The sequence below is a fragment of the Aristolochia californica genome, unplaced genomic scaffold, assembly GCF_029961685.1.
Source record: "Aristolochia californica isolate CCGP_79_NKW_82.1479 unplaced genomic scaffold, dmAriCali1.0.hap1 SCAF_8, whole genome shotgun sequence".
Classification (NCBI taxonomy): Eukaryota; Viridiplantae; Streptophyta; class Magnoliopsida; order Piperales; family Aristolochiaceae; genus Aristolochia; species Aristolochia californica.
The window spans coordinates 41,219,234-41,241,489 of record NW_027182279.1 but is presented as its reverse complement, the minus strand read 5'-3'; the positions used below and the strand labels follow the sequence as shown (position 1 = coordinate 41,241,489).

The 22,256-nt window shown below is 39.1% G+C and overlaps 1 long non-coding RNA gene and 1 pseudogene across 4 annotated transcripts; one reads left to right on the top strand and one right to left on the bottom strand.

Annotated features, from left to right (window-relative positions):
* The first annotated feature begins 91 nt into the window (after positions 1-91).
* On the top strand, positions 92-16,469 carry LOC137939545 (uncharacterized). 4 transcript variants are annotated; one of them, XR_011109958.1, is made up of 4 exons: positions 92-459; positions 764-904; positions 3,230-3,346; positions 16,293-16,469. It is a non-coding gene; the product is annotated as an uncharacterized lncRNA (long non-coding RNA). The 4 variants fall into 4 exon arrangements; XR_011109959.1 differs by lacking the exon at positions 16,293-16,469 and adding an exon at positions 3,758-3,913; XR_011109956.1 differs by lacking the exon at positions 16,293-16,469 and having other exon boundaries at positions 3,230-3,522.
* A 132-nt stretch (positions 16,470-16,601) lies between these two features.
* Positions 16,602-21,805, bottom strand: LOC137938591 (ABC transporter G family member 11-like; annotated as a pseudogene).
* Between the last annotated feature and the right edge of the window lie 451 nt (positions 21,806-22,256).

Here is a 22,256-nt window from a genome sequence, read left to right as displayed (position 1 = left end):
GTCCTTTTGCTTCCTAAAATTGTTTTTTGACCCGGTCTGTTCCAATCGACCGCGAACAGTACCTTATTGACCGAGTCACGATTGAGTTAGCCCGCTTTTCACGTCTCTCCTGCTCTCGCCCTTTCTGCTTTGACATCGCCGGAGGCGACGACGAGATCGGCTACCAGAGCTACACTGCTGCGCTCGACTCTCCCGCTCGCCACTCGTTGCCCATTCTTTCCCTCTCTTCTCATTTCGCCCCGCTCGCCTAATCGCTCGCCTAACCCATGCGGACGCCGCCGCCGACGCCTAACCTTGTAGTCTCGCCTCGCCTCTCTTCGCCGTCGTCCTCTTCCTCTTCCTCGCCGTCACCACTCATTCCCAGCGGCGCCTCATCCTTTATCCCTTCTTTCATTCTGTTTGCCCTCTTCCACCGTCTCCGGTGACGCCGTCGCCGTCTGGTTGCCATTCCATCGCAAGGTACGTACGACGCTTAATCAAACTCGCCTAGACTCATTCCCATTGCAGTCTGATTATTCGGCTTTGGTTTTTTTTTTTTTTTTTTTTTTGCTTCATCTGCTTATGTTTTTGATTAATTTCGTCAGTGAGTGCAGTTTTTTTAAAAAGGATTCCAGTTTTTAAAATACTGTCAACCCAAGTCTGCATTCCTCCAGCAGTGTGCAGGAAGGAGATCAAAAAGATGGGTTCTTATTGGTTGATTTTCATAGCTTTCTCCATTCTGTATATTTATCTTGGAGAGGCTCATATGAAACCATTTTTCCAGTGTCATTGTGGGTGATTGAACTTGGTATGGAGCCTTATCTTTTCAGAACTTGACTGTCAGTTTCCCGGGGTCTGTTGCATCCACTGCTTCTGCCAATGGAATCTCGATGTATGGAGATTTATATAAAACTGCTCAAATTGTGTACGTTCTGTGGCCAATATCTGTAGTCATTTCTGTTGGGAGAATTGTGTTTTAATCTTCTAAAATTTGTCAATTTGCAATCTATATTTTTTAGTTTTAAACTATCATATGTTTTGTTACTCTTGAAATAATACAATTTGGCCATAAATTGATGGTCTATTTCTATGCTGTTATATATCATTAATATGCTCAGTTACCAGTTTACCATGGGTGTATTGATATACAATGGAAGTATTTGAAGGAATATACTATTTTTATAAAGGTACTAACTGTAGGCTGATTTTGTCAATTGTGTAATTTTAAATTGAGGGAATTAACTTTAGAGTTTTTAATGCTCACTTCATGGTTACACTGATAGTGTGGAAACGAATGTTGCCTCAGTTCAGGCATCAAGTACAGATTGTATGTCACTAGAGAAGTAGATTATGTGCCACCAAAATCAAAATATCATCATCATGAATAAATCAAGCTTATATGAGATGAATTAAAAGAATTGGAGAAAAGGCAAAGGATAACAGAAATGGTATTACCCGAGATCAGTATAAGAATTAACTATATAAAGTTTATTTCTTTCTAATAAAATACTGAGGTCTTCTTTTGTCATGAAGATTTGCTTTACTTCTTTCATGCTGAAGTCACATGATAACTTGTCAATGACCATTTGTACATATGTGAGGATTGTAGTGTCTTGTATCTGCCAGTTATTACTTTGCAGTGACCACTCTACAACTGGAGACTAGTTCTTTATCTTGAGGATGTGGCTTTTACTTTTCTGAAGCAAGCATCGAGGAATAACTTGTTGATGTATCTTTCAAATGCATCAAATTCAACTGTAACACTAGTGGCAACATCTTACTTTGAATGAAAACGAGTAAACAAAACTTTTATAGAAATTAATCCGATGCTGCTTGTTGCGAGAAGGTTGGGCCTGATAAGTAGTTATAGGTAATTGTTCGATCCTGTGTCAACAAGGAAAGAAGAACAGAAAACTGTCCACTAGTTTCTGGTAATGTGGTGCTTTGTAGGACTGCAAGATATGAAATGGAAGCAAGAAAAATTGATGCTTGTTGTGAAGGCCATGAGCAATAAAGAGGAAATCTTAGTCAATATCATGTACAGGCAGCCTGGTCTTGTCTTCTGAATGCTGAGTGGATAATACATTTGGTCTTGATGCTGTTGAAAGCATCAATGGACACTTTAAAAATGTCAAAGTTCATGTGAGCTGATGTAACTTCTCCAGAACTTTAGTTTGCTCCAGAATCCATGGATTTGATCTTCTTGAACTGGCTATTAATGTATTTGTCTGATATTGAAGTAATCCTTAACTGGGATTGGTTTCTTTTGAACTGGAGATGTCCTCTACCCACATTTTTGAGAAGCTGAATCAAATATTTTTTAGATAACTAAAAATTCTACAGAAATAGAATCTTTTGGTCACAATTGCAAACTGTGGCGAAGAATTAATCTGATTGTGTACTATCTGATTCTGGGAAAGAATTAATCAAATTGTGGACTATCTGATTTTGGAGATACTTTTACAGGCAGGGTTTATATATTCTAGGCAATTGTGCTTGAGATGCTTGTGGATCCTGAGGCTGGTTTTGGTTATCATATTTGTCCTCTTTGAAAGCTAATTGTTACACATGAGCATAACCAGCAGATAGTGACACTGATTAAGTTAGGTGTTGTTGATGTCCTTTCTGAACTTGGAATAATACATTGGGCATAATTCATATGTTATGAAACCTTCTTTTATCTTTGTCTTGATTAAATATCAAACCTTTTATAATTCATTACATAAGACTTTGTGGCCAAATGGATAAGCCACTGGTTTAACTGGAGAATCTGGGTTCGATTCCTTGCAAAGTCGTTTATGTGTTGTGGGATTGAGCAGATTTTGGCATGACTATGAGTGACTATTAAGCTACCTGCATATAGAGCATTCAAAATTAACAACTAAACCACCGTGCTTATTTATTTTTTCCACTGACAATTTCTATAACTGACCTGGATGAAAGTAGTTAGGAAAAGTTGAAGAAGGGTAGCTTGATTGAGTTAGTTAATGCTAGTGCAAATTGAGGAGGATGGCTCACACAAATTATTTTGTAGGGTTGTCATGAAGCTATGACAATGCAGACATGTTGATTATGATCTCTTCTTCAACCCTAGAATATTTCTTCTTTACTTAATGTTTCTTATATTTCTGTTGTTCAACCTCCAAAGAACAATGTTTCTTGTATTTCTTTAATAAAAGCTCGATCTTTCAGATTGCGAGCCCAGAATCAGAGTTTGCAAGCATACATTGATACTCTAATTATTTTGCAGGCATACACTGAGGAAAAACACTTATTTGGGCCTGCATCTCAGCATTTGAATAGGAAAAAGCATGCAGCTGACTGGTGAACAAGATGGGATGCTAGAAATGTGTTTTTGCAGTTGCAGGTGACCCTTCCTTTGTCTAACAATAAGAGCTAGCACATATTTGACTCATTTGCTACTTTTATAGGCTTAGAAAAAGGAAGAGTCTGTAAATTCATTTGGTTTTTTATATGAAGGAGAGTCTATTAACTCATTTGGGTTTTCTCTATGAATGTGACTAATCAAAGACTTACAAAGCAGTCACCGTTGCACATCGAACTTGTCTATCAACGAAATTTTTTATTTTCCTGAGATGATTTCGCGGAGATGTTCATCAAAATTATTTATCAAGAGATGTCCAGCTGCTTATTTTTTATTTCATGTTGATACAGGGGCATAGGAAACATTCTCCTTTTAATTTCACTTTAATTTAGTGATATAAATGGTAATGATAAATTAAGGCAGTCCTGACAGCTTGATTTGGTATTTTTGAAGAGAATTTCCAGTGAAGAACAATCATGTAAGTCATTGTAGGCTCTGCCTGCAATCTCAGCATAGATGACCCTGTTAGCAAATTCACAACATAGAAGATTCCCTTTCCAGTGTTTTTTTTTTTTTTTTTGAGGGAAGTGTGTGAATTTCCTGTTATTGTTTTTGTTCCTACATAATAAATCCTTCTGGGAATACCCATGTTGGTTGTTGAATGAATTTCATCATCTTGGAATTGCAGAAATAAACGACTTTGGCACAAAGTCTCTATTCATGCTTCCCAGCTGGTGGGTTTCTCCAGCCCCAGTGCTACAGTGGTAGGAATTGGATCAATTCATAGTTCATAAAAAAAACACTTTCGTATGATGATAATAAACTCAAGTGATGTTACCTTATCCCATTCACTTTAATTTAGAGTGGATCTTCTAACCAGTGAGAGCTAGCATTGATTGCTAAAGAAAGAACTGTTATTAACAAAAAAAAAAACCGAGAAAAGTGAAGAAACTAATAATTGTGTCAATCAAATAGTTTCATGTATCACAGCCAAAACAACTATCACTCTCAGGCAACTCGCCTGGGAAGTAGAGAACATTTACACGTACAGTGGTAGACTTTTTTACCTACCAACTGAGTTAATTATTAATTTCTATTTGAAGCCCTTGAGTCTAGTTTAAGTAAAGTTCTTAGGAAAATCAGAGTCCTAGTTCTAGTAATTTTTATTATAAAAGTTTTATATTAGAGGAGGTTACTTGATGCCCTCTCCAGGCATTCGATAGCACGTTTTACTTTTTTGTCTAGAGTTATTAAGTTTTTAAGACTTTTTAACCTTTTCACCATTACAGATGTGTAATTTGTGTTCAATACTTCTATGCTTATACTTAGTTCTATTGTTCCCCTGTTCTTGCTATAGCTGCATTTGAGGTCTGTTCATGTTAACAAAAGTTAGATCTACGTGGCTTTCTCAATGCAAAGAATTAGATATTTAGCAGGATGGAATTGCAGTAAGAATTTCATTAACCTGTTTAATGGTATCTTGCCCCAATGATTCATGTTATAAACAGCATTATGAGCGTTGGATCTAAAGTTGAGATAAGCTGCTTGAACCTTCCTCCATTCTTCCCTTCATTTGCTAGCTCCTTTTTCAGAACGTGTCTCATGTCTTTCCTCAACAATTGCACTTGTGTCATGGTCATCAAATCAATTGGACACAGCTCTTCTCACTGTGGCTCATGCTCTGTCAAAGTGTGCCTAAACACGTGTCTAAGAATCCAAGATTTAACTGAGAACATTTCTTGCCCAAATGTGTAGGGTGCTAGTGTGTGTTTTGCATGATAGCCGGATGATTTTTCCGGTGTCATGTATCATCCACCAATTGTCATCGGTGTTCTCATTGTTCTTTTTTTTTTAAATGGTGCAAAGCTTTTATTAAAGAGAGCTATAAAGCCAAACTAGTACAACATCGGGTACAGCAAAGGATACAATGTAGGATACAGGCTCTAGATAACCTTGTCTAGATGTCAAATGAGGATACGGTACAGATGGCAGCGTTGGTGACTCCAGAATTGGCAATCTTGTCTGCAATTGAATTGGCTGATCTAGGAATTTTTCTCTAGGCAATGTGCCATTCATCAGATAGATTTGAAATTTCATCAAAGATCTTTCTCATAGCCCAGGGAGCTGAATTCTTTTTGCTGCCCCAGCCGATGACACGTGTGGAGTCGCCCTCTAGGATTAAGGGGCCTCCGAGGTGTTGTTTGAATAGCTTGATGCCTTCCAAAAGAGCTAGGATTCTGCTACATTAGATGAACAGCAATCGGCTGGACCTAAGAAGGCCGGCAAGACTTGCCCTTGGCTGTTTCTGAAAACTCCTACCACTCCAGCAGGCCCTGGATTTCTTTTAGAGGATTCATTAAAGTTTACTTTACACCAGGATGATGGAGGCTGCCATTCTACCATCACCTTTGGTTTAGGGGCACCAAAATGGATTGTTTTTCCCCAAAATTTCCTAATGGTGGAGCTTGAGAAAGGGGGTACACCATGGAGGCTTTGCCCATAATCATGAGCTATGAAGTACCTTTTCTATGACCCCACTGACCCACTGATTGAACTGCTTTTGGCTTCACAAGTTCTGCTGTTTCTCTCCAACCACAGGTGCCAACGGACTGCTGCTAAATGATTTCCATAGAGCTTTCCCATAGAAGGCCAAGGGACATGAGCGTCATTGTTGTACAAGGAGGTTGAGTGATAGAGGCACACAGAGGCAGATGCCAAACTTTAGAAGTATGACACTCCAAATCAATCTACTGAATTGGCAGTGTATGAGAATGTGGTCACAGCTCTCTTCCTCATCACCAAAGCTTTCAAAGTGATTTTACAATCTGCTGTCCTCTCTTAGTTAGTTCATCACAAGAGAGTATCTTTGCATGAGCAGCAACCCATAGAAATTGCATGACCTTTTTAGGGGCCACAAGCTTCCCAACTAGACTGGGGCCTAGGGGCCTGATTTGGGGAGGGGTAATCTGGCATCTGTAGAAAGTGGCTACCGAGAAATTGACTAGGGGCAGGCCTTCCATATTATTTCGTCTTGTCCCTGAATTAAAATGTAGTGTGCCAATTCTAGTAATGCAAGTAACTTAGCTACTTCCTCTGTTTCAAGGTCATTTAGATTCCTCCTTAGGTGTAAATTCCAGCTCCCATGAGTTTTCTGTAGGTCTGGATTCCAGCACTTAAATCTGTTTGTTCTGAGCAAGGTTGAATAGTCTCGGGAATTCTAAGCATAGTGGGCTATCCCCCACCCAACAATCTGTCCAGAACTTGACTAAAGAGCCATTTCTAACATCGAATCTGAGGTGTTGTTACAATTTTGGTTTTTGCTTCAGAATTGATTTCCATATGCGATTGTATGCTGAAATTGTCACTTGGGGGTAGCCAATGCTGAGGGTTCCCACCATACTTTGAATCAATTACTTTTCTCCATAGTGATCCTTTTTCTGTGGCATATGTCCAAATTCACTTTGATAGTAGTGCCTCCTTCATGGTTTTGATTTTTGATACCCAGTTCACCATGTTCTTTTGTGAACACTTTGTCACATTTGACCATTGGGTATTTGAATTAATTTGAACTACCTCACCATAGGAAATTTCTGAGTTGCTTCCAGTTTGGATGCCACATTTGCTGGACAAGATAGTGAGGACAGGAAATAATTTGGGATACCCACTAAGATAGCTTTGATTAGTGTGGTTTGGCCTGCTTGTGAGAGTAACTGACCTTTCCATGTGTCCAGTCTTCTCTGACACCTGTCCAGAATTGTTTGTCAATGTTGTTTAGTTGCTCTACCATAAAGAGTGCAATCCCAGATAGGATGAGGGGAGCTGAAATGGTTTGCTACCTAGTATTTGAACCATTTGTTTTTGCATGTAACCACTAAGATTGAGGCCTATTAATCCAAAATTTCCCCAAGTGGCACTTTGATGGCACAGATCTCATATAAGTTCAATAGTGCTTTTATATTCAAAACGAGCTCTAGCTGCCCATCACATTGTACAACTGATGCGGCATTAGGTATGTCTTTCCTGTCATGAAGGTGAATAGAGGAAGAATGGAAGAAGAAGAAGAGGAGCAGAGAGTAGAGGGGAGAAGAGGGAACCAGTTGGGAAAATTTTCCAAAACTCTATTATCTCTTCAGTCTTACAGTTCACATATATAATGACTGGAAACCCTAATTGAGACTTAAAATAACAAAAATGTCCTTGAACAAATAAAATAATTACTCCTAAGAATAATTCAAATAGAGGATAATAAAATTATAAAACCCTAAACCCTAAACCCTAACCCTTAACCCCTAACCCCTTAACCCTAAACCCCTAAACCCCAAAACCCTAAACTCTAAACCCCAAAATCCTAAACCCTCAACACGTATAGCATCTTGGAACCGTTTTGGGCATAATCACACGTAAAAAGATGTAATAATAATATCAAACTCTGACATATAATGGTATAGTTATCTTGTCGTCCAACTACAATCCCATGCTTGTTCAACAACACAAGATTGGGAGACACGAAAGCATGAATTTTCTATCAAGTACTTTGAACTAGACCAATAACTACTAAATTTTTTTAATAAAATTTTATATAGTTCAGAGAATAAGATGTCAACTTAAAAGATTTTTTAGAAACTCATATGACCAGGACTACTTCTACCTTTTCATGGAATCAATGTTTCCAGTTAGCGTCTGTATGGAACCCACAAACAAGAAAAGAAAAGGGGAGATAAATGTTTTGTGTTGTTTGGCAACAGAGAATCATTAAGAGAAAATAAAATAAGAGACAAAATCATAGTTAATAATTTTTCTCTCACAAAATAATGGAATTTGGGGAGAAAAGAAAAGAAAAAGAAACTTGAGATGAAATTTTTATCATCCAAAATTTTAAATATTACTAATTTTATTTTCTTTTTTATTTTCCATGTGTATCCAAACAAAAAAAACTACATTTCTCTTCCATTTTCTCTCTTATTTTTCATGGGCATCCAAACAAGAGAAAAGAAACCTCTTTTCTTTTCTTTTATCTTTCTCTTTCTTTTATTTTCTCTCCACTTTATGTGTTCTAAACACAGCCTTAGGGGCGTGACCTTAGCCTTTTTATTTTAAACCTAAGGTTAAGATAAATAATAATATTTTTAATTTCATTTTACTAAAAAAATTGCCTCGTTATGCTTAGGCTGTGTTTGGAACACAAAAAGCGGAGAGAAAGAAAAAAAGAGAGGTTTATTTTATATTATTGGATGCCCATGGAAGATGAAAGAGAAAACGGAAGAGAAATATAGTTTTTTCTTATTTGGATATACAAGCTTGATTTCTACAAGTTTTGTGTTCTTGGGAAACAGAATAAGGTGCAGTTCAAGGCAGCCACACACAAGACAAAGGGGATTTTTTACCATGTTCATTAAGATGTTTGGGGGCCAGTAAGAGTAACATCACGAAGAGGACGCATGTATTTTGTGACCTTTATTAATGACTACTCACGAAAGGTTTGGGTATACTTCATGCAGCACAAGTCAAAAACGTTTACCAAGTTCAAGTTGTGGAAAATTGAAGTAGAAAACCAGACAGGGAGGAAGATTAAATGCCTCAGGTCAGACAATGGTATTGAGTACACAGATTCAAAGTTCAAGGAGTTGTGTGAGCAACATGGGATTAAGAAACACTTCACAGTATGCAAGATACCACCACAAGACGGTGTGGCAGAAAGGATGAACAAAACAATAGCTGAACGAGTCAGATGTTTCAGGTGAATGTAGTACTTACAAAGAACTTTTGGGCAGAAGCAGTGAATATGGCATGTTTATTGATTAACAGATCACCTAGATCAACACTAGATGGGAAAGTATAAGAGGAGGTGTGGACAGGCAGTGAGGTAGACTACTCTAGTTTGAGAGTGTTTGGTTGTCCAACCTATGTACATCTATGTACATGTTTTTAGTGAAGAGAGGTCGATGCTTGACGCGAAGTCTAGACAATGTATCTTTCTGGGATCCGAAGACTTCAAGCTATGGGATCCAAAGGCAAACAAGATGGTGATCAGTAGAGATGTAGTTTTTGATAAAAATAAAAAAAACATGTTGCAGCATACTCAAGAAGAAGAGAAACAGGTGCAAGAAAATTGCAGCACCAATGATCATGTGATGCAGGTGGAGCTAGAGAACCATGGCAGAGAGTTCTAGCTCAGGTGATCAGCAACATCACAGTATAGCCACAACCATACCCAAACGCACTATCAAGCCTCCTACCAGGTATGGTTTTGAAGATTTGGTTTCTTATGCTCTTATTATTAGTAGCAGGGATCCTACTACTTTTCAGGAGGCAGTACAAAGCCAAGAGAAAAGTAGATGGATGAGTGTTATGGTGGAGGAGATGGAGTCTCTGCATAAAAACCAGACATGGGAGTTGGTGGAGCTTCCTGAGGGAAAGAGAGCGATAGAGTGCAAATTGGTGTATAAGAAGAAAGAAGCAATATCATAAACAATGGGGAAAAATTCAAGCCTTGTCTAGTAGCAAAGGGTTACTCACATAGGAAAGGGATTGACTATGATGAGGTCTTCTCCCATGTGGTCAGACACACCTCCATCAAAGCAGTGTTGGCGTTAGTAGCACATTCAGACATGCAGTGGAGCAGATGGATGTAAAAACAACTTTCCTTCATGGTGACTTGGAGGAACAAATTTACACGGTGCAACCAGAAGAGTTTAGTCACCCTGGACAGGAACATTTGGTCTGTAATTTGAAGAAATCATTTTATGGGCTGAAGCAGTTTCCGAGGTAGTGGTACAAGCGATTTGACTCTTACATGATCCGGATTGGCTACGAAAGGTGTGAGTATGATTGTTGTGTTTATGTGAAAAACCTTGATGATGATTCTTTTATTTTTCTGCTACTTTATGTGGATGATATATTGATTGCAGCAAAGGGTATGAGTGAGGTCAACAAGTTGAAGACTTTGTTGAATAGAGAATTTGACATGAAGGATTTGGGTGTGGCCAAGAAGAGTCTTGGGATGGAGATTAGCAAGGACAAAGCTTCCAGGAGATTATGGTTATCTCAACATAGCTACGTTGAGAAGGTGTTGGACAGGTTCATCATAGGTAATGTAAAACCAATAAGTATACCTTTGGCGAATCATTTCAGATTGTCTACCGCTTAGTGACCGAAGACAGATGACGAAGTTCATGACATGTCAAAGGTCCCATATGCCAGTGCAGGGGTGTTTGATGTATGCTATGGTTTGTACAAGACCAGATTTGGCACAAGCTATCAGAGTGGTTAGCAAGTTTCTTTCCGATTTGGCCCTGATGGCTTCAATGGGGATTTCCTTAAAAGATTTTGGCCGCGTCTCAAGGGGGATATCATAGCCATGGTTAATGGTTTTTTCAACAACGGGATCACGTTCCATAGTATCGGTGCGTCCTTTATCACTTTGGTCCCGTAGAAAATCAGTGTGAAGAAACCAGAGGATTTCAGGCCTATCAGCCTCGTTTCTAGTGCATACAAGATTATAGCCAGAATTTTGACTCATCGTCTCAAAACTCTCCTTCCTACAGTAATTCACAAAGGGCAAGGCGCATTCTTGAAAGGTAGAGAGATCTTGGATTCTACTTTGGCTGCCTATAAACTTATTGATCATTTTCAGCGCAATAAGGACCCAAGAATTGCCCTAAAGTTGGACCTTGAAAAGGCTTTTGACAGAGTCAATTGGATCCTATTGGATGAGAACATGGAAAAGATGGGTTTTGGCAACAAATGGAGATTCTGGATCAGAAGTTGTGTGGGTTCAGCATCGTACTCCCTCCTCCTCAACGGCTCAGTATGTGGTTATTTTAAAGGGAGCAGAGGAATTAGACAGGGAGATCCTCTCTCCCCGCTTCTATTCAATATGATTGGGGAATTTCTATCTGCAATGTTCTACTCGGCAGGAAATCTTGGGTGGCTCCCCCCTACTAGTTCCAGTCCAGCTTTTAAAACTCCCCTACTTCAGTATGCAGATGATACCATCATTTTTGGAGTCGGCTCCATTGATTGTGCAATAAAGATTAAAGTTGTGTTGGGGCTTTCTGAGTTAGCCTCTGGTCAGAAAGTAAATTGGGGAAAGACTTTCCTAATGGGCTTCAATGTTAATCCTGAGGTTCTCACTGAGATGGCAAATATATTTGGATGCACCTTAAGTCAATTACCCGTAACATATCTTGGTTTACCTCTCTTCAATGGGTGTTTTGGGACGACTTGTGGATAGGGCCGAAACCTCTGCAGACTGCTTTCAGAAGTCTTTTCCTTCTCACCACTCACAGAGAAATATCAGTAGCTGAAGCTTTTGAGGGGGGAGGGATGAGCCTCCATCCTAGAAGGGGTCTCTCGGATAGTGAGGCATTGGAAGCTAGCCGATTGTTGGATTTAGTCGCTTCGTTCAAAATTCGTCCTTGGGAGGCTGACAAGCTCATTTGGTGGCCGGATAAAAAGGGGTCTTTCACGGTCTCATCGGCATACGGATTTTTAAACGGTAGTAATTCGGCATGGAGGGAGAATGGGATCAATTTCGTATGGCGTTTATGTGCCCTCCAAAGGTAAAATTCTTCGTGTGGAGTGCCTGTCTAGGTAAAATCCTCTCGACTGATGTATTGCGAAGAAGAGGCCACCCCTCTGTTGATCCCTTATGTCCATTCTGTAACTCTGAGAACGAAACTATCAGACACATTCTACTACACTGTAGTTTCTCTTGGAAGGTGTGGATAAGCATCCTTGGTAAGTTTGGGCTTCAATTCTGCATGGAGGAGGACCTCCTCACTTTTAGTAACTCACCCTTGGGTACCTCTATGCCGCGTCTTGGAAAGATGATGCTCTCTGCCTGTTCCAGTTTCATCCCGTGGGGGCTTCGGAATGAGCGGAATAGAAGACGATTTGATGCTAAAAATGAATTTGTAGACCGGGTTGCGGACAGAGTGGTGGTCACATATCTACTTGGCTTTTAACAAAAAAAGCATTTTCTCCCTATCTGGGTTCCTCCATTTGTGAAAATTGGAGAAACTTGGCTTTGATACACATTGGAAAAAAACCTCCGGTCATGCAAGAATGGACTCCTCCAGCTCCTGGTTATCTCAAGCTAAATTTTGATGGTTCATCTCTTGGCAACCCTGGTATTTTTGGTTATGGTGGAGTAATTTCAGATCATTCCGGTAATCAGCTCTTCACGTATGCGGGCCCCCTTGGTATTTCTGATTCTACGAATGCAGAGTTACAGGCTCTCCTCTCCGGTCTTCGTGTTTTCAAAGAAAGATGTAGTGGGCCCCTCCAAGTTGAAGGGGATTCTAAAGTGGTGATTGGATGGTGTGAGAGAGTGTCTTCTCCTTCGTGGAGACATTGGGATACATTTAAGGAAATTTTAGATATTACCTCAATTGTTTCTTGTTGTTGGACCCACATTCCGAGATCCGCAAATTCAGCGGCAGATGTACTTGCTAGGCAGGGAGCTACCCTACAATCACTGGTTGTAAGGGAAATGCTCCCTCAAACTTTGTAATTTTCTTCTGTTTTATTAATACATCTTTATTAAAAAAAATGTTTCTTTCAAATCTTGGTCGACAACATTGGGATGCAGTCAAGTGGATTTTTAGATACTTGAGGGGTACTACAGACTATGACATCATGTTTAACAGACAACAGAGTGACCCTACAATTGTGGGATATCTAGATGCAGACTATGCAGGGGACTTGGATGATAGGAGGTCTACCACAGGTTATGTATTTACTCTTGTGGTAGGACCTATTTGTTGGAGGTTTATGATACAGTCTATAGTTGCACTATCTACTACTGAGTCAGAATACATGGCAATAGCTGAGGCTGCAAAGGGGGTTTTGTGGCTTACAGGGTTGGTCAAGGAGCTAGGTGTCCAACAAGGTGGAGTTCAGTTGCATTGTGACAGAGAGTGTCATTTATTTGGCAAAGAACCAGGTGTATCATGTGAGGACCAACACATAGATGTGAGGTTTCACAAGATCAGGGAATTGGTTTCATCAGGTGAACTACTGCTTGAAAAAGTTCACACTTCTGAGAATGCAACAGACATGTTGACAAAGCCTGTTACTACAAATAAGTTCAAGCATTGCTTAGACTTGATTAATGTCTCCAGTTACTAGATGGGAGATGCTCCAACCTATTGTTACAAGTGGACTCCTAGGTTATACTTTCTTTTTTCTAAGGGGTGGATATTCTCCAAGGTGGAGATTGTTGAAGTATATGGCTCATACAAGTTGGGGGAGTATTTTTGTATAGGGGTATTTCTATACTGCACTGTACGTCTAGGGTTAGTATAAATACATACTATGTAACCCTAATTGAAGTTATTGAAATTTCTAGCACCACTCGATCCGTGGACGTAGGCACACCGCCGAACCACGTTAAACCCTGTGTGTTCTTCGTTTCTTGTAGAATCTCTTCGTTGAATTGCCGTATAGTTCGTAATAGCCTCACGTTTTACAACAACTAGAGATGTCCTTGTTTATGTAAAGAAGAAAGAATAAAATGATTTACATGTCCAAGGTGAACATGCCATAAAACATGGGAAACATGTAAAGATTTATTTGTAAGGACAGAAAGAAGGGCAGGGTTGCCATGCTGTAACACATATAAGCCTCCATCTCTCTTACCGGTTGCCACCACCATTCCTGTGAGACGATTATAAATTGTGAAAAGATTGTTAGTAAATATAACGGTTAAAGGAAAATCAGTCGGTAATTTACTGAAGGAGAGAAGATTTTTTGTGAGATGTGGAACAACTAAAACATTTAACAACTGAATATTTGGGGTAGGAGAGAGAATACCTATATGTGAGATAGGTAAGGAGGCATCATTTCCCACAATTAAAGAGTCATTACCCATGTACGGAGCAGACTGATCCAGGTTGGATGCGTTGTTGGACATATAAGCGGAAGCATGTGTCTAAGAACCAGTCGGAGGGCACAGATCTAGTGAGAGTGCATGATCCAGTGAAAGCCTCAGCAAGATGGGTATGAGACTCACTGGACTCATTACAGACATAATGTTAGTCGCATCGATTAGCATAGTGACTGTCAAGATGGCATATCTGACAACGAGGAGGGTGGTGCCCTTATTCAAAATAAGGGCACATAATGGCGGCCAAAACCATTGGTTCGGCCATGGGTTTGACCAGATCTGCGGCAGGTCGACCGGTCCGATCCACAAGACGCGGCAATTAAAGCAGCGACGGGAGAGACAAAGCTCAAAGCTCTCTGCTCTGGAGACGAGGTCAGAGAAATAGGGGAGAGGCGTGAGGGCCATTTGTGTGACGGAGAAAGTGGAAAATTCGGCACCGAGTCCACTGAGAAACTAGTGGAGTTTGTCGGTGTTGACGGCAGGTATGCCGATAGCATGAAGTTGATCGTAGATACCCTTGAAAACGCTGGTATAAGTGACAACGGATTGATTTCTACGCTTTAGCTACTGGAGATTGTCTTTGAGACGGATTTCTCGAGCCTTCGACCGATGATTGTATGCATTTTCTAATGCGAGCTAGACTGTGTGTAGTGGAGAGGCCAACGGCTTGGCCATTGCCTCCTTGGTGAGAGAGGAAAGGAGGAGGCTCAGAAAGCGTTGATCCATTTCTGTCCATTTTATATATTCGATAGTAGGAGTAGTAGAATTTGCAATGACAAATTGAGGTGGTGGTGCGAGGGTTTCGTTCACATAGTCGAAGAGATTTTGGCTTTCAAGAAGGGGAAGAAGGCTTTTCCAGAGGAGATAGATGGTGGAGGAGAGTTTAATGGTAATCATGCGAATGAGAGTTTGAAAGGGGAGAAAAGGAAAAATAGAGTCAGCAACCATTGAGGTTTGATTTTTTTTTTCAAATAACAGTGAACTGAACTGGACACAAGGTTGAACCACGAGCTGATGCTAACCCGAGGTCTTGGCTTGGGTCGGATGACGATTTGGTTTGGTTCAAGATGGAATGAGCCCTCGGGCTTGAAGGGGAGAAAAATAAAATCAAAAGAGGTGTCGCTTGGGAGAGGAAGCGGCGCCACAATGAGGTTGCAGAGGCAGAGGGTGGCGGAACGCTGGTGGGCCATTGTGTCGGGACGAAATCTGAGGGGTGGCGACTATGCCTGTGCCAGAGCCGACGCGCAGAGGTTGGCAACAGCGGTTGCTCGGGGAAGCTTTTCGCCAAAAAAAGGGCAATCAGATACACGAGGATCGATGACGTCTAATACCATGTAAGTTTTTATTGAAAAACTTTTTATTCACCATGATTATAACGTAAGTGTACAATGGTATTTATACAAAAAAAACTATTTTTTGCTCGGTGATCCGTCGGTTCCAGTGATGGAAGCCTGGTCTGCAGGCTTCCGTTACAGTGCCATATCGTTCACAACCTTTCCAGCTACTTCCACTCCTACTCAGCCAATCTTGCAACCAATTGCTATACTAAACCAACGTACACTGCTACTTGGTAAGACTTCCATTCCCCTGCTCTTGATCAAGTGGGAAGCCAAGGAGGACATCAAGCTGTTTCCATCTCTCAACCTTGAGGACAAGGTTGATCTTGGAAAGGGATGGTCATGTAATAAACCTTCAGCTGAGATGGTTGGAGATGAGTTGACTAATCCACTTGTTCCAGAAGAGTATATTCCAATAGGCTTCACAAAGGGTGCAAACAAGTGGGAAGGATTACCCATTAGAAGATGCAACGTGGGAAGCCAAGGAGGACATCAATCTGTTTCCATCTCTCAACCTTGAGGACAAGGTTGATCTTGGAAAGGGATGGTCATGTAATAAACCTTCAGCTGAGATGGTTGGAGATGAGTTGACTAATCCTCTTGTTCCAGAAGAGTATATTCCATTAGGCTTCACAAAGGGTGCAAACAAGATTCCAGCAAAATATCAGGATTTTGTTATGGCATGTGGTTTAGGTTATATAAGTAAGCATCATCTCCCTCTGGAAATCTTACAGTAGTGGTACTTTTTTCAAACTTCATGCAGGCATGTGGCCGGCCGGTTGAGTGCATTCTCTCCCAAAAGAAGTAAAATGTTGGACAAAATTAAGGTTGGATGGTTGATGACAAGAAAGAGAGGGATAGCAGTATCTGGATGCATGATTAGGACAAAGCCAGGCGGATGATACCACAAGTTCTTGGTAATGTTGCAGAGAAAATTGGAACTAATGTTATGTGAAGTATTTGATCAGTTCCCAAATCCAATAATTTAGTTGAATATTGAATTTATTGACATTACTTTTCGAACATGGTGAAATTCAAAGCTTCTACTAAATTCTCTGCAGTAGCAGAAGGAAAAACGATGGATGGACGAGTAGCTAGTGACATGCATGGGCACAGCTTAGATAGCACAGTACGTTTGATGGTGTACATGTACGTTTACAGTAGAGGCAGCTGGGTCTAACGTCTATTGGCAGGCATTGCCGTCGGCTGGTTGGTGGAAGTCGCTGCATAGGCCCTGAGAGAAGGCGATTGCGTAAGGCGGTCCGGAAGTACAGTTGTCCCCTGTTTGTTGTTTCTTCTGTTGAAACCTTCTCCTGGCTAAGTAGCCTCTCATCCATGGAGTCACGTCCTCGCTGAACTTAATCAATAGGAAGAACAAGATGCGGTAGATGACAATCATGCTGAAGAGAACCGACAAGTTCCACCATTTGGAACGGTTCACGTCAATCTGGAAGACATTTTTGAGGATTTACTCCCCAGGGATCTTCGGCATCTCAGGCGACTAGTTATCGAAGAAGACCTTTTAGGTCGTTTTGGTATTGGCCCTGAAATTGAAGCAGAGACAGCCATCGTACATTAATTTAATGTCTACGTTAAACAAGATGCCATAACAGAGAAATAATAATAATACCTGAAGTGCCCAAAAATGAAAACTGATATAAGACATGGGGTAGCGCCAGACTGGTTTTGGTATGTCCTTTGGGAGCCTAAAATAACCAGAAACCAGCATGAAAATTCCCTGTAGCGGGCGTCATGACCAAATGCCAACCAAACAGTGTCAGCAATCAGAGAGATCCAAAGCAGTAAAGTGGAAAAATTGAGTGAGATTAGCAAAGGAGAGCATATGGAAGTACACCTGGATTCCAGCGCCGATGATAATTCCCATGAGGAAGTTGGGGATGACGCTGGCTATTGCCATCATCAAGCTTTCCACGACGGTAACACTTGCATAGAGGCACAACACGAAGAATATATAATGGACGATTCCTGGGTGGAGGTGAACCATGAAATAACATATAGTTCCAGATATAAAAGTTATCATTATTAGAAAAGGCATAGCAGATAGGGTGTTGCCGATGACAAAAGCTGCTACGCCGTAATGACCATTGAGCCTCTCTCGCTGGAAAACCTGCAATTTTTCATCACTCAATCAACCAATCAATCAACTAATGGCAGATCGCTCATATACATATAAATAGAATTGTCTCCACAGACCTTCATATCTTCCACAAACGAAGGAAACCCGCCAATGGACATAAAGGTGACAAACCCAAACACAAATGAGGCGCATGAACCCCTTGCCTGTTCGTGAAGCGTACGAGGGGGTTAATTCAATATTTCAAAACTTAATGGAATTGCTGTGTTAGCTGTATATATGCATTTCATACCAGGATGGAATTGTAGCTGGTTCCCACGTTCAAATAGATGGTTCCGATGCAGATGGTGACCACAATGTAAATAACAAGTCTCAACCAGTAATAACCAAAATCTCTGGACATGTTCACGAATGAGCGCTTGGTCAAGGTGTAGGCCTGCATGAAGAAGCTAGCTTGACTGCCTCCCGAGTCCAGTACAGTCCCTTTCTGCCATCAACCCCACCAATGTTAAATATATTAGGCTTTCGACTTTAGACCACAACCACTATCTACTACCATATCTACCTTTTACCATTTTTTTTCAATTCAATTCAGTACTTGAAATCACTTAATTCACTTACAACTCTGGAGATTTCCTCAATTCTCTCTTTCGCAGAGTAATGATATTGGGAAGTGGAGTAAAAGTTTATCAGGGTGCGGGTTGCTTCAGCCGTTGTTGTCTTCTCCAAAGGGTCATCAGACATCACAAACTGATCATCCATTCAAAAAAGGGCTGATTAATACTTAAACCGATGCAAAATAAAGAGAAAACATAATAATCGATTCAGAACATGCATGCATGCTTACCCGTAACTTCATGGATCCTTTTAAAGTAGCTTTCACCTTATCAAAATCCGAGTTTATGCACCTCAGAAAATGATCGGATGGGTTCCTCAGCGCTGGGCAGGGGAACCCTGCTTGGGCGAAAAACTGCAGATGCACAAAATAATAACAGTCACATGTATTATATAAATATAAACATTTCTCAGTAACATTACAAATTAAGAGACTAATTAAGGAAGGGCAGCATTGCACCTCACAAGCCTCTGAGACCTTCCCGAAGTAAACTGTTTTACCTCCTGAAAGGAGGTACAAGCGATCAAATAGCTCAAAAACCTCACTGCTTGGTTGATGAATCGAAGCTATAACTGTTCGACCATCTCTCGATAGACCTCTCTAACAAGGTCATCCTCCCATTCTTGTGATGGGAGGAGGACCACCTCTTTTCCAACTTGTAAAGGTTGGTATAGTATAGTCATTCAATAATTTTAGTGACAAAAAGGTGATGGCAAGAAGAAGACGAGCTCCCCCTCCTGTGTTCTACTTTGTGAGAGGGAGAAAGGTCTCCCATGGACATCGCTCTTTTTTTTAATAATGTTTATTTTTTGAAACTATTTGTTGATCAATTAACTTATTATTTCAACTTTAAATTAATAATTAATTACATCATTAATACTAAATGAAATATTAGCAACTTAAGTTATTTTAGTAATTTATTTAATTTATCAACACACTATTGAATGTCACAATAATTTCTATAAAAGGTGCGTCCCAACTGCAATGGTTTTTTTTTTTTTGAAAAATGTTTCTATTTGCAATAGTGTTGCTCAACCCATCATAATGCACCTGAATTAGCCTCTTGATTGAGCAAGGTTCATCATCCTAGTATTTGTTCTTTAAATAATACTGGAACCATGCTTAACTGGATGGTTGTTTCCATGTTTATTATGTACATATAGTATTCTTCTGTAAGTTTTTCTACCTTTTTTGTTAGTTTATTCATTTGTTTCTCGTACTTTTGTCATGATTATGCCTATTTTCAAGCTAACTTTAGGAAGAAAACAAAATATTGGATAAAATGCCATATTAAAAGTTGCAAATATTGAAAATCTAAGTCGATCGGGAGAAATGTGAAAACGAGAAGAGGCTATGTTGGTGCAAATGTTGTCACGCACAACCAACAGATGATGCTATTTCCTCTTATGTACAACGGTGTTGTTTCTTTGCTTACCTATAATTTTGAGAAGTTTTTTGGTTAAAATTTTGGAAAACTCTTTGGGCATTTCTTTTATCGCTTGATGTTCTTGGGGATCATAATTTTTTTTTGTAGTCTAATAGCAATTATACACATACACACACATACACATATGAACGGGTGATCCAATAAAAAACCTGATTTCGTGCAAAAAATACTAAATCGGATTTCTTGCTATTCAATCTTGATCAACAGCCTAGGTGAAATTTCCCTGCTCGACACTCTCGCCTCTCATCCCCTATTCTTTCCTTCTCCTCTCCTTTCGCCTCGCTCACCTAATTCATTTGGAAGAGCATTTATTAATCAAAAAATATTTAACCAAAATTCAAAAGTAATGATGGGCGCATTTTCAAAATGGTGGTATTTTTTACGAAACCAACTTTTATCAAATTTGAGCTTTTATAGTGGAATGTTGCCTCTCGAGTCGCACCAGACCATTTCAGTTTTTTTTTACTCCTTCTGTCGTTCGAACCATCATTGCCCAATTGTTGACCACAAAATCAAATTGGGACCATCACTTTACCATTGACCCTTCAGGTTCGTGAAGTATTTTTTAATGTTTTTTGTTAGGAATTATTTCATTATTAAACATATATTTTTAATATTTTTACTATTTTTTATTGTTATTTTTTAATTCTTTATTAATGTTATTGAGTTATTTAATATGTTTGCGCCAAGGAAAAAAGTTTGGGGTTAATATTCCCAAATTTAGGGCCCCCCTAATGGAGTACCGTAATTACTAATTTATTACATACTAATTGATTAATAGTTAAATAGTTATGTTATTATTTATTAGTTAATGAATAAATAATTGATTTTTTACAGTAATATTTTTTTATAATAATAGTAAAAAATTATAACAACTAATAAATATAATAAATCTCTACTTATTGATTAATTGAAGTCATAACTAAAACGTATTAATTTAATACTTATTGAGTACTAATAGAGTAATAATAATTATTAAGTTTGAAATTATTATAATAGATATTTGTAATATATATTTAAAAACAATTACTAATTATTTTTTATATGTAATCGATTTTGGAGGAATACTTTTTATGATAATAGTTAATAAGAATAAATAATAATGGTTCCATAATTAATAGAACTAATCACCATAGAGTAATTGTAAGTACGTATAGTAATAATTAATTAAACAATATTAGCAACATTATCTAAAAAATAATTAATAAGTTTGGTTATTTACAGAAATAATCGTTGATAATAATAACAAATAATGATAATAACAAATTATTTGTATAAATAAGTAATTAATAAAATTATTAAATAATAATAGACCCACGATAATGAGTATTAATTAATAATGTAAAATTGTTAACACAGATTTCAATTTATTCATTAATTTAATTTTTTACTAATCAATTAATGAGAGCAATAATTACTGATAATAATAATTAATGATTAGGACAAATTTATAATCAATATAAGTAATAATTAATAAACATAATAAGTAATTGGACCAGGGTGCCACGTGCGTGCATGAGTGAACGTCCTACGCCATGCGGTCAGCTTATGTGTGTAACCCGTGCCACGCATGCGCGTACACCAAGAGGAGGACGCCACGTGCACGCCACTAGGACGGCGTGCATCTCACTTGTGCCACGCGATAGCCACACAGGCGTGACACAGGCGGGACGCGTTTGACACACGTGGATATCGGCCGATACGTAACGTCATCGGGCCTGAAATTTAGAAAGTTTCAACCATTACGAATGTTATGTAATTCGTTACGAACCTCATATCGGCCGTTACAAACCTTATGTAACGGTGTAACGGACGTTACGAAATCGTTGTATCGGTCACGTAATGTTTTGTTTTCTTCCTGAGTCGCGTTTGAGTGGACCCGGTTTTCTCTGATTGAGTCGAGGTGTCTGGTGTGTTTAACCTATCGCATGCAACGAATGTTTATCGTTTTGCTTCCTAAAAATTTAGTTAAACCGAGCCACACCCTTATTTGGCCGGGTTTGTTCCAATCGGCCACGTAACGGTAACTAACCTGACCGAGTTGGCCCGGTCTAGACCTCTGCGTAAATCGCTGAGATCGCTAAGATTATCTGGCTCTACCCTTTTCTGCTTAGACATCGTCGGAGGCGACAACCAGATCGGCTACTCCAATGGTGATTTTTGTCTCTACAGCCACCGCGTTCTTCGAAACGGAGGCGGCACCATAATCTAAAAAATAATTAATAAGTTCGGAGTATTAATCGTTGATAATCTTAATAAATAATAATAAATACAAATAAGTAATTAATATAAGTAATGATTAATAAGTATTAAGTAAGAAAAGAAACACGATAATGAGTACTAACTAATAATATAAAATTGGTAATACAGATTTAATTAATTAATTAATTAATTTTTTACTAATTAATAAATTAGAGCAATAATTACTGATAATAATTATTAATAATTACGATAAATTTATAATCAATATAAGTAATAATTAATAAGCATAATAAGTATTGTACAAGGACGCCACGTGTGCGATGCGAGTGAACCATGTCAGCGCCACTTTTTCGTCACCCATGCTACT